The sequence below is a fragment of the Pelodiscus sinensis genome, chromosome 11 (assembly GCF_052426305.1).
Source record: "Pelodiscus sinensis isolate ZL-2025 chromosome 11, ASM5242630v1, whole genome shotgun sequence".
Classification (NCBI taxonomy): Eukaryota; Metazoa; Chordata; order Testudines; family Trionychidae; genus Pelodiscus; species Pelodiscus sinensis.
Genome location: NC_143062.1, coordinates 9,037,140 through 9,050,511, shown reverse-complemented (window position 1 = coordinate 9,050,511; position 13,372 = coordinate 9,037,140). Strand labels below are relative to the sequence as shown.

The window sequence follows — 13,372 nt, the reverse complement described above, 5'->3', positions numbered from 1 at the left end:
GGAGCTCTCCTCAGAGTCAGATGGAGAATCCCTGGGGTCCAGGGCATCCTCCCGCCATACCATTGACTCCAGAGGGTCACGGTCCTCATGAGCTTCAGGGCAGCAGCACCATTCCTGATCTGGGCATAGGTCCCACTCACGGCAATGACAGAGAGACCAAAACCAGACTATGGTACAAACGTGGCCCCTACCATGGCAACCACCGCCTCAGTGGCCCTTTTGGACCCCTTGGGTCTACCACCAAGCCCAAGGTCCAGACCCCTCCAGACTGGGCTCGGTTGTATCGGCTGCATACTCAACCCACAGAACAGCTCCTTCGGTGACCCCACTTACTGGGGGCAAGGGTCAGAGTCCAGGCCTAGTCCCTCAAGATTGGTGGGGACCCCCACCCACCCACCTCCTCAACCACCTTCAGTGAGGTCATCAGGAGGCCATGATACCCAGCCCGAACCTAGAGTGGAGGCTGAGAGTCCCCCAGAGCAGAGGGAATTATCGTCTTCTCCAACGGACAAGGATCTAGCTGATCCCTCCCTGGGCATGCCGACAATGGACATGTGGACACATCAGGAGCTGCTCAAGTGATTGGCTCAAAACCTCTGGGTCCAGGCCAAGGAGGTCAAAGAGGAGGCAGACCCAATGGTGGACATCCTCACGGCTGATGCCCCAACTAAAATTGTTTTTCCTCTTAATAAGATGGTGGCAAAGATCACAAAAAACTTGTGCAGACACTAGCCTCAATACCCCCTACTCAGAAGGGGGTCAAAAGTCGGTATTTTTTACCCCAAACGGGACACGAGCATCTGTTTGCTCACCTGCCCCTGGGCTCGGCAGTGATTCAGGCTGCCTGCCAGAGGAAAAGGGAAGGACCACCGGGATGCACCCTAAAGAGCAAGGAGCCTAAGAAGCTGGACTTTCTGGGGAGGAAAGCATATGCCAGGGCGGGTCTGCAGTTGAGAATTGTGAATCAACAAGCATTGCTTAGCAGATAAGCTTACAACTCCTGGGTGGCAATGGAGAAGTTGAAGGCCCAGCTCCCGCAAAGTTCCCAGCAGGAGTTTGCAGCACTCAATGAAGAGGGCAAAATAGTGTCTAGAACAGCCCTTGATGCTGCAGACTCTGCAGCGTGGTCGATGGCAACAGGGATTGTCATGCATAGATGCTCATGGCTGCAAGTCTCGGGCATCCCACAGGAGGTGCAAATGACACTCCAGGACTTGCCCTTTGAAGGTTTGAGGCTCTTTTCAGAGCAGACCAACAGCAGGCTTCACAGCCTAAAGGACTCTAGGGCGACTTTGAAATCCCTAGGAATACACACACCAATCCCACAGCACCGTACCCCATTTCAGAGACCTCAGAGAGGTCAGCAACAAGGGCCCAGGTATGATAGTAGAAGGAGGAATAGGTCCAATAACAACAGTGGATCTAGAAGGGGACCCAGGCCTAATATAGACCAGGGCCAGGGACCCTCTAATAGACCCCAAGGCCCGAGAATGGGCTTTTGAAGGTACACCCGGGGATGGAATACCAGTGCCAGAGTCAGATCGGCCTTTCTGTTGCAGACTGTCCCCTTTCTACCGTGCTTGGCACTCCATCACGTCGGACGTTGGGTCCTGGACATGCTGAAAAGGGGATATTCTATCCTCTTCCTTGCCTCCCCGCTTTTCCACCCACCTTCCTAGTCCCTTTCAGGGAGCCCTCTAATGAGATTCTGCTCAGGCAGGAGGTCTCCTTGCTCCTAAGCCTGGGAGCGATAGAAGAGGTCCCATTACTGTTCAGGGGCAGGTGTTTCTACTCCTGTTATTTTCTAATCCCAAAGTCAAAAGGGGGCCTTCGTCCCATCCTCGACCTCCGGGGGCTCTCTGCCCACATAAGGAAGTCAAGTTTCAGGATAGTCACGCTAGCCGCCATCATCCCCTCCCTTGATCTCGGAGACTGGTATGCCTCCCTCGATCTCAAGGACGCTTACTTCCACATATCGATTGTCCCACGCCACAGGAAATTCCTGCATTTCAAGGTGGGCAAGGAACACTTAGAGTTTGCAGTTCTATGGTTCGACCTATCCACAGCCCTCAGGGTATTTACCAAGGCTACCTTCCTCAGAAGGAAGGGCCTGCATGTCTATCCTTAACTAGATAACTGGCTGATCAGGGGCTGGTCCAGAGAACAGGTGCTCTCCCACATCAGTCTGGCCAGGGACACCTTTGCCAATTTGGGCCTGCTCCTGAACAAGGAGACGTCTACTCTAACTCCCACCCAGGTGATAGAGTTTGTGGGGACAAGTCTGGATGCCATCTTGGGTCGCGCCTCCCTACCTTGGGACAGATTTCTTGCCCTACAGGGTATTATACAGCAGCTCCAGACCATTTCAATGACAATGGCGAGAAACTGCCTGAAGCTATTGGGTCATATGGTGGTGTGCACCTTCGTAGTGCAACATGCCAGGTTATGCCTTTGGCCCTTCCAGAACTGGCTGGCCTCGGTGTACAGAGCAGCCCACGACCATGTAGATATGGTAGTCACAGTCCTGTGGCAGGTCCTGTCAACCCTGAACTGGTGGCTTGGAGAGGACAGTGAGAGGCAGGGTCCCATTCACCCAGATATATTCCTCCATCGATCCAGTTGGTGACAGATGCCTCCAACGCCGGATGGGGAGCCCACCTGGGAAATCTGATGACACAGGGTATGTGGTTGGCGGTGGAGAGAGCTCCACTTAAATGTCAGGGAATTGTGGGAAGTAGGTCTGGCTTGCAAGACCTTCATGCTCCACTTGAAAGGCAAATGTGTTTCCATATTGACAGACAATACGATGGCAATGTATTACATCAACTGTCAGTGGGGGGGGTCTTTCCTCTCCCTTGTGCCAGGAGGCTGTAGCCCTATAGGATATGTGCATCGTGCAAGGGGTACACTTGCAAGTGGCCTACCTTCCGGGGCCTTCCAATACTCTGGCGGATTACCTCAGCAGGGCCTTCTCATCACATGAGTGGTCCCTCAAGGGAGAGGTAGCTCATTCCCTTTTCCAGAAGTGGGGAAGTCCCCAACTGGACCTGTTCGCTTCTCAAACCAACAGGAAATGCCCCAAATTCTGTTTGTACAGGGGTCTGGGCAAGGGTTGAGTGGGGGATGCCCTGGTAGGTAGGTAGCCAGTGGGCCTTCTGTTTGCCTTTCCCATAGTGCATGAAGTGCTCATGAGGGTCATGAGGTTTAGGGCATCACTAATACTGATAGCCCCAGCATGGCCCCGTCAACACTGGTACACGACCCTAGTGTCCTTGTGAGTGGAGGATCCCATTCCCTTCCCAATATCTCTGGATCTGTTGACACAGAGGCGTGATCAGGGTTGGCTCTGCCACTCAAATCTGCGAGCCCTCCACCTGACAGCCTGGAGAATCAGTGGCTGGGGGGCAGGGAACTCCTTTGCTCAGACTCGGTGAAACAAGTGCTTGTGGAGAGCAGAAAGCCCTCAACCAGAGTGACGTGCCAAATGGAAAAGCTTTTCAATATGGGTCTCTGGTAAAGGGGGGGACCCTATCCGAGCCTCTATCCCATTAATCCTGGACTACCTACTTGAGCTCAGGCAACGGAGGTTGTCTACCTCATCGCTTAGGGTGCACCTGGCAGCCATTGCAGCTTTCCATGAGGGGCAAGGGGGCAGGTCAGTTTTCACCCATGACATGGTGAAGTGATTCCTAAAGTGTGTGGACAGGCTGTACCCCCAGGTTAAGCAACCCATCCCTCAATGGGACTTGAACTTGGTTCTCCGGGGGCTCACTAGACCCCCATTTGAACCCCTGGCCACGTGTTCCCTATCTCACCTGTTGTGGAAGGTGGTATTTCTAGTCGCCATTACCTTGGCAAGGAGAGTGTCTGAGCTGAGAGCTCTATCCTTGGAACCACCGTACTTGGTGATGTCCAGGGATAAGGTGACACTGAGGACTCACTCGGTCTTCCTCCCTTAGGTGGTTTCCATGTTCCATATATCACAGGAAATATTTCTACTGGTATTTTACCCAAAACTGCACACAAACGAAATAGAGAGAGCACTCCACACTTTAGATATGAAAAGAACTTTAGTATTTTATATAGATAGGACAAAACAGTTTCGTAAGTCCACCCAGCTCTGTCTCAGTGTCGGACAGGATGAAGGGCAATCCAGTGTCATAAAATCATAGAATCATAGGACTGGAAGGGACCTCGAGAGGTCATCGAGTCCAGCCCCCTGCCCTCAAGGTGGGCACAGTGCCTCTCATCTTGGATTACGTCATGTATCAGAACCTGTTATAAGGTCAGGAGCAGTACAGCCCTGCCACTTAAGGCACATTCTACACGAGCTCAGGCCACTTCGACGGCCTTTGTAGCACAGGTACCAGTTGTGGACATCTGCAGGGCGGCTGCTTGGTCCTCGATTCACACGCTCACCAAGCACTATGCCACCACACAGGCTAGGCAGGATGCAGCAGTTGGCAGGGTGGTGCTGCACTCAGTTTCTTCTCAGGTTTCCGACCCCGCCTCCAGGGGGGGTTAGCTTGGAATAACCTAAATAGAATGGACATAAGCAAGCACTCGAAGAAGAAAAAACAGTTGCTTATATTGTAACTGTTGTTCTTTGAGTTGTGTTGCTTATGTCCATTCCAAACCCATCCACCTCCCCTTTGTCGGAAGTATTATGTAAGAAGGAACAGAAGGGGGGAAGGGCCAGCAGGGGGTTATATGCGTGACTATACTGTTTGCCACTCCAGGGGGCTCCCTGGCTGGCCCAACAGGTGCTGCTAAGGGGAAAAAGCTTCCGGACCTTGTGCACGGGGCACGCACACACCTAAATGGAATGGACATAAGCAACACATCTTGAAGAACAACAGTTACAAGGTAAGCAACCGTTTTTTCTTGGCTCTTTATGACTTTGGTTGCCCCACTTGTCTGCTGATCATTCTCCTCCACCACCAGCACTGTGCTGTCCTCTACACTACTGCTCAAGGCTGTCTGAATGCTTTGAGAGGAATCCATGCACTGGCTAGGGAAGCTGGTCGCTCCCCGCCTCCCCCCCAAAAAAGACTACATGCAGCTGCTCATAGAAGCAGCATGTTTGCAGCAGTGCTCCAGGCTGTCTGCTTCTTTTGTCTTTTGGAATGATGACCTCAGCTCCTTTATTTTCACTTGATACTGCTTGGTGTCCCCTAGCATATCCTTTCTCTTCCATGCCCTTTGCAATCTTCATATATATATCTGTGTTTCTTTTGTTGGTTTGTAGTTCTGTGAGAACAGATTCCTCTCCACACATAGCAGTGAAGTCCAGCCTCTCCTGCTGGCTCCATCCTGGTGCTCATCTGTGATCCTGGAAACTCATGGATCTCATGGTGTGCTATCTGCTCACCATGCTGGCCACACAGGAAATTAAAATCAAATGTTTCTGGGGCTTTTCCTGATCATCTGTAGAGCAATAGAGTTCGAAGTTGTGGTCAGAGTGGTCAATGCGGGGCACTGTAGGACATACTCCAGAGACCAAGAACAGCAACTTTTACAGCACTGCATCTGCACTGCTGGAAAGTTGATCATGCAAGATCAAATTTAGCAGTTACTCCTTGTGAAAGTAGGAATACAGAAATTGACTTAAAGTCGACAGAATGGGCTTGATAGTGTGGGCTCATTTAGAAAATCGACCTAATGCAGCTAAGTTCGACCTAAACTCCCACTGAATGGCCATGGAGTGTGCTCTAATCATTGGGCCAGAGATTAGTAATTAGAGGCTGTATTACCACTACCATCTTCTCTTCTAAAAGGGTTTTTCTTAGGACCTAATATATTAGGTCAATATCTGAGAATGACTACCATATTCGACCCAACAAGTGGGGTAGGAGAGAGAATGCCTCGTTCTTCGTGCACCGATGCCAGAGCTTTTTCCCTTAGCAGTATCCTTCAGGCCAGCCAGCGATCCTCGCATATATACCCCTGCTGGTCTTCCACCCCCTCAGCTCCTTCATGAAAGTAGCTGGAGTGCTTGACTATCTAGTTAGTCTATCCCTTAGTGCTTTACAGTTCATAATTTAGTGTTTGAAATTAGATAGTTGTTAGGTTTATTCTTCTTATCGCCCTTCCGGGGGAGAGGATGCCTGGGCCACACTGTTTAAAACCATGTGTTTAAAACCAAGACTATGCCCTGCAGTGATTCATAGGACTCCTTCCTAAAGTGCCTGGGAGAGGGCTACTGCACCAACAGCTGCCAAATCTGCAGGAGCTTCAAGCCGAGGATGAAGCAAGAGTGTGATTCCTGCCTGCAGCTCCTCTTAATGGAGTTCGCGTTTCAACTGGCGGCACCAGAAGTGTCACTGAGTGTACACAGTACACTGACTTCCATTAGAGAACCATCCGCAGCACCGAAGCACATGGCACAGGCAAAGCCCTCATCATTGAGGCACCGGTCTCAATCCTAGGCACACTTAAGGAAGAGGCAAAATAGGGGGAGATCCCCAACAAGACATGGCTTTAAGGTGTGCCACAAAGATGGACACCTGGCTGAGAGCATTCACCATGAGGTTCCCAGAGCACGGCGGTGCCGGTTGAGCATGGTGTGTGCCAAGCGCTCTGCACCGGAGGCAGATATTGAGGAGGTTCAGCAGCCATCAATGCTGGAAGCCTTTGATGTGGCATGCAAGCTTATGGAGCTCAACTTATCCCTGGGGCCGGATGTGATTGCCAACGATGATCACCGACCCGACCCTCCGGCACCAGAGTCAGGCATACTGCCAGTGCGACCAAGACTTCAGGGGCATGCCCTGGGCTCGGGGCCTGTACCAACACCAGGACCGATACCAGTACCAATTACGGTACCACAGCTACCAATGGTACCAATAACCACGGGACTGCCTGACCTATCGGACTTGAGGACCATGCCAGCACTGACACTGCCTCCTACAGCACTAACTATGATGGGGATACCCTATTCTGCAGTACCACCGGCACCAACTCACGGGAGAAGCTGACAGCAGTGGCCAGACACACGTCATCTCGTCACTTCCCGATGCCATCATCGGCACCACTCTAGTTGACCTCAGACTACTCCTTGGAGTCAGACGCTGATTCAACACGTTCCCGGATCACGTTCTATAGGTCCAGGTCATGGCACTTGTCTCGGTCTAGATACTGTCTGCGCCAATGGAGCCCAACTATCCACCAGTCTTGGCCACCACAATGGCAGCCTCACCAGCAGTGGCCCTTTTGGACTCACTGGGCATACCATTAGGCCCATGGGCTGCAGCCGTCCAGGCACTCCTCTGTGATGGCTAAGTCCAGGAGCCCTCCAGCTGTGATCCCTTTGACCAGGGCACCCATATCAGAGGCAAAACGCTCCTCTTATAGGGAGGTGACCAGACCGGGCATGGGAAGGGTAGGGTTTGCCAGACAACCCGTGGCTCCACCACACCAACCCACAGAGTAGCAACACGCACTCCCCCTGCTGACAGAGTCCTCCTTGTGTTCGCCAGACAAAGCATTGGCCGACCCATCCCTTCTATGCCAGCCATGGATGCCAAGGTGCACTAGGACCTGCTCTGCCAGCCAGCAGCAAACTTGGGGGTATAGGCGGAGGAGGTGACTGAGGACCTGGACCCCATGGTAGACATCTTGACAGTAGACACTCCAGCCAAGGTCGCACTGCCACTTAATAAGACCATATACTGTGGCACACTCCTGCCTCCATTACACCCACCCATTAGAGGGTAGAGAGGTGCTACTTTGTCCCTCAGTCACGTCATGAACATTTATACTCCCATCCACCCCCAGGCTCACTGGTAGCTCAAGTGGCGGTCAGAAAGAGAGGCAAGGACCCCCAAGGCCCATGCCCTAGAGCAGGGAACCAAAGAAATTGGACCTGTTGTGCAGAAAGACCTACGCGATGGGGGGCCTCTTGCTCCTTATCACGAATCAACAAGTCATGTTAAGCAGATACGCATATAATACGTCGTCTGCAATAGACAAATTCAAGGATGGTCTCGCATATGGCGCTTCAGGCCGTATTAGACGCAGCCGGCTCTGCGGCCCACCCAATGGCTTCAGGGGTGGTCATGAAACACAGTGCTTGTCTTCAAGTATTGGGGATCCTACTTGAAGTCCAAAACACTTTACAAGACCTGCCTTTTGGGGGCACTGGGTTATTTTCCAAGCAAACTGACTCAAGGTTGTATAGCTTGAAGGATTCCAGGGCAATACTGAAATCACTGGGAATCTATACCCCGGCCCCTCAGCGAAGGCCTCTGAACCCTAGAGTTGCTCTGAGAGCCTTCCAACAATTATTTAGGCCCAACTGAGGTAGAAGGAGGGGCCATAGGTACAATAACAATAGGAGTAGGTGTAGGGGGTCTAGGTCCGACTCAGAAAGGGGATCAAATCAACTCCCTACCCAACAGTCAACATCATTTTGAAAATATGCTCGAGGACAGCGTTACAGCCTCCATTATAACCTCGCCCTTTCTTCCTTGCCTGGTCCAAGATTACTTCAGATCGTTGGGTACTTAGCCTGTTGGAAAGAGGATATGCTGTCCCCTTCCTGTCCCACCCAGCCACCCACCTACCCTCCCGCTGCGTGCCTCTTCAGGGGCTCCTCTCATGAGATACTGCTGAAGCAGGATGTATCTGCCCTCCTGACATTAGGGGCAGTCGAGCTCGTTCCAATGGGTTTCAAGGGGAGGGGTTTTTACTCCCGTTACTACTTTATCCCCAAGTCCAAAGGAGGTCTTTGTCCTATTCTGGACCTAAGGAATCTAAACTCATTCCTGAAGAACACAAGGTTCAAAATGGTCACCCTCGCCTCCATCATCCCGTCCCTAGAGAAAGGAGACTGGTACGCCGCCCTTGACTTGAAGGACGTGTATTTTCACATATCGATAATCCCAGTCCACAGGAAATTCCTCATGTTCTTAGTAGGCAGATGCCATTTCCAGTTCACGGTCCTACCATTCGACCTCTCTATGGCTCCAAGGGTCTTTACCAAATGTATGGTCACCGTAGCCACTTTCCTGAGGCAGCATAGGATCCAGGTGTTCCCCTACCTCAATGACTGGCTGATCAAAGGGTCATCCAGAGATCAGGTCCTAAGGCACATAGACTTTGTCAAGGGGCTTTTTCACAAGCTGGGTCTCTTTATAAAGGAGGAGAAATCCACACTCAACCCCACCCAAACGATAGACTTAGTTGGGGCGCACCTGGACTCTACGGTAGCAAGGACATCCCTTCCCAAAGCCAGGTTCCTGGCCATCAGAGTGATAATAGAGGGTCTCAGAGCTGCATCCTTTATGACAGCCCGCATTTGTATGAGATTCTTAGATCACATGGTGGCCTTTGTGGTACAACATGCCAGGCTGCACTTGTGGCACCTTTAAGTGTGGCTGACCTCGGCCCACCACCCAGCTCGAGCACCTCTGGATGCTCTCCTCTCAGTGTTGGAGGAAATTCTCTGGTCTTTAGACTGGTGGCTGCAGGAGCGGGTTGTGCGTCACGGAGTCCCGTTTGCCACATGGACCTCGTCAGTGTAGCTGGTGACAGACGTGTCAGATACCGGATAGGGAGCCCACCTACTGAACCTCAGAACCCAAGGTATGTGGTCCCTCAGCGAGGGCGCACTACACATAAATGTCAAAGAGATCAGGGCAGTCAGGCTGGCCTGCCTAGCATTCTTGCCTCACCTTGGGGGCAAATTAGTGTTGGTACTAACGGACAATATTACAGCCATGCATTATATCAACAAACAGGGTGGCACTCGCTCTTCTCCCCTTTGCAAGGATGCTCTCCTGCTGTGGAATCTGTGTATTGCACATGGGATTCACCTGGAGAAGTCCTACTTCCCGGGGAATTGGAATGTGTTGACAGGCTCAGCAGATCATTCAAGACCCATGAATGGTCCATCAGGGAGGATGTCTTGGAGGTTGTCTTCCAAAGGTGGGGCTATCCCCTCTCTTGATCTGTTCGCTTCCCAGGGAAATTCCAAGTGCCTGAGCTACTGCTTGTATCTGGGGCAAGGGAGGAGGTTACTAGGGGATGCCCTGCTGGTACGATGGCCCAAGCACCTCCTCTACGCGTACCCGCCCTTCCCTCTGCTGCACAAGGTACTCCTGATGGTCACGGAATATGCAGCATCGGTCATCCTAGTAGCCCTGGCATGGCCTTGCCAACACTGGTACCCATGCTCCTGGATCTGGTGGTGCCCCTTGCACTACCGCTGATCCTGGATCTGATCACTCAGGATCTGGGAGAGAAGAAATTGTGCCACCTGAACCTGCCATCCCTCGACCTGGTGGCTTGGAACCTTTGTGGTTAGCGGTTCAGGAATAACTCTGCTCGGATGAGGTCAGTAGAGTTCTGGTGGGGAGAGCAGAAAACCCTCCACAAGGGTGGCATATGAGGCCAAATGGAAGTGTTTCTCACTCTGGGTAAATGGGGCAGGAGTTGACCTACTGAGGGCCCCATTCCCCTCGTTCTGGACTACCTCCTTTACCTTTGACAGCAAGGTTTATCAACCTCATCCCTTCGGGTCCACTTAGCCACCATTGCAGAGTTCCACCCAGGTGAATGGGGTAGATCGGTGTTTGTGAATGCACTAGTTAAGCAATTCCTCAAGGGTATAAATAGGTTTTACCCGTATGTGAGAGAGTCTTTACCATGTCGAATCTTAACTTGGTCCTTACGAGGCTCATGAGCCCCCTGTTCAAACCCATGGCCACCTGCTCCTGGAAACACCTCATGTGGAAGGTAGTGTTCTTAGTGGCCATCACTTCGGCCAGGAGAGTGTCAGAGCTCAGGGCCCTCATCTCTGAGCCCTTTTACACAGTATTCTTCAAGGATAGGGTTAGGCTTTGGCCCCACCCATCATTCCTACCCAAAGTTGTGACATATTTTCATGTGTCTCAGGATATTTATCTCCCGGTTTTCTTCCCCAAACTGCATGCAACACCAAGGGAGCAGTCCCTGCACTCCTTAGACGTGAGGAGGGCCTTAGGACAAGAGAATTTAGAAAATCACCATAACTCTTTATTTCCATAGCAGAGAGGATGAGGGGGTCTTCCTGTAGTGGCCCAATGCTTGTCCTCGTGAATCACTTCCTGTATCTGTACCTGTTACGAGATGGTGGGGCGGGAAGTGCCCCCCTTCATGGCTCATTCCACAAAGGCACAGGCCTTGTCAATGGCGTTTGCAGCATAGGTGCCCATTCCCGAGATTTGTAGGGCAGCTACATGGTCTCCATTCACACATTTACAGCCCACTACGCTACTGCCCAGCAGGCTAGTGACAACGCGTCAGTCGGCAGGGCTGTGTTGCAGTCTGTTGCAAATTAGGTTTCTGAGCCCACCTCCTGAGATACTGCTCGGGAGTCACCTAACTGGAATGGACATGAGCAAGCACTCAAAGAAGAAGAAAAGGTTACTTACCTCGTAACTGTTGCTCATGTCCATTTCACATCCCACCCGTGTCCCCTCGTCGGAAGTATCCAGCACGAAGGAACTGAGGAGGTGGAGGGCCAGCAGGGGGATATATGCACCGGTATACCAGTGTCACTCCAGAGGGATCCCTGGCTGGCCTGATGGATATTGCTAAGGGAAAAAGCTCCAGAATCCGTGCACTCAGCGCACGCATACCCTAACGGGAATGGACATGAACAGATGTCGAAGAACAACAGTTACGAGGTAAGTAACCTTTTCTTTCAAGCTCTCAACCAGACACAGGACTGAGATCGCTGTATACATGCCAGGTGGCAGGTTTAAAAATACCTAAAATGCCAATAGAAATCAAGGTGCCTAAATCCCTTTATGGGTTTAACCTCTTGTGCCTCTTAGTGCACCTGAGGAATACAGCAATTGCTTAACTCATCTGCACTTTTTTCTAGATCATTGCTGTATCCTATCAGATCATCAATACAATAGACATCTGGGTTAACAGTCTTCTTCTTCAGAGTTATCTGAGTCTTCTATTTATAATCCCATTGTATCTTTGGCTTATTGCATGGATTTTAATGTACATCTATTTTTTCAGGAATTAACAACAAAAGTTCCATCTACTGGCCCATGGATTAAAGCCACACACTGCAGTGGGCAAACACACATTAAATCTCTATTTGTTTTTTATGACTCTCAGAGTAAAACCCAGTGTAGAGTGTATTGCATTAGTGCAGCACTGAAGCATTACAAGCATGGACTGTAATGAAATCCAGTCTCCTGGCCAGTCAAAGATGCAAAAAGGATATTCAGCCCACTCCTGTGAAAATGTAAATGCAGTGACCTCCAAATGTATTGTTTAATGTCAGTCTTTTGTAGCGCTCGTTCTTCTGCATACATCTTTCCCAAGAATAAAATGGCCTTTCTCCCCTCTGTTTTCTAGTCATTTTTTTCTGTGATTCTGTTGCTGAAACTCTTAGTTTATTATATTTCTGTTATTGCAACTGCTGCCAAGTTTACAACAAATCAGTAGGCAGTGTATTTGGGTTTGTTAAAACAAAAAGGTCTTAGACATATCTGAAAAGGATAGGTTAAGAAGAAAGGGGAAAAGGTCTTAATCTATGTTGGTCACGTTTACAAGATATTTCATTTTAAAAATATTAAAGTCTAAATGAATGTACAAAATAAGGCATGGTAAAATCATTCATTAGCAAGACATTTAAAAACAAAGCTCTGAAACCTCAATTTAGATTAATATTTAAATCTTTTGCCTGGAGATTAAAGAAGCTCAGGTAGAGACTTGCCATCCATTTTCTGATTATAGCGTTACCCTTTATCATGAAAGGCTTTAAAAAAACCAGGACCATCCCGAATTACAATTTCAGAGATGTTATTTTACTGCAACTGTTTCTGTACAGGTGTTGACTATTTGAGATTAGTGAAGAAGTCTTCAAATGTTTCCTGGAATTTAATTTTATATCACACAGTCCAAAATTGTCACGTGCAAAATTTGAACATGGAAAATGTCAAACAAAATTCCCTTCTTTCTGTGCTTCCATTTCTGTGGATGATTAAACAACTGCATCTGTCCCTAGGATAACACATACTAAATGGGGATTAATAACAATAGGGTACTCCTGCATTTGGATACCTTACATTACCTAATGTAAGGGGGAAAAGGGCCATTTTAAATTAAATACAAAGACAATTTTAAATGCTATCAAATTGGTGAGGGACTTTTATTTGCAAAATTAAGTAAACAATACCCTTAAATTATTCAATTAGGTGTAAAGGGGTTATCAGAGAAAGATTATAGTATTGGTGTATGTCTTAATGAATAACATAAATAAAAGAAAATCATTCTGAATTAGGACCAACTGAAATTCAGTTTGCTGTGATCTCAGAAATGTCTATCATGTTTATGATAAAGGTCACAGGAATACAAAGAAGAGAGT

At 49.6% G+C, this 13,372-nt stretch overlaps 1 protein-coding gene across 8 annotated transcripts in view; it reads left to right on the top strand.

Moving 5' to 3' along the window:
* Nucleotides 1–13,372, top strand: part of DOCK3 (dedicator of cytokinesis 3) — a 541,072-nt gene that overhangs the window by 269,565 nt on the left and 258,135 nt on the right. The gene's annotated exons all lie outside the window — the stretch shown is intronic.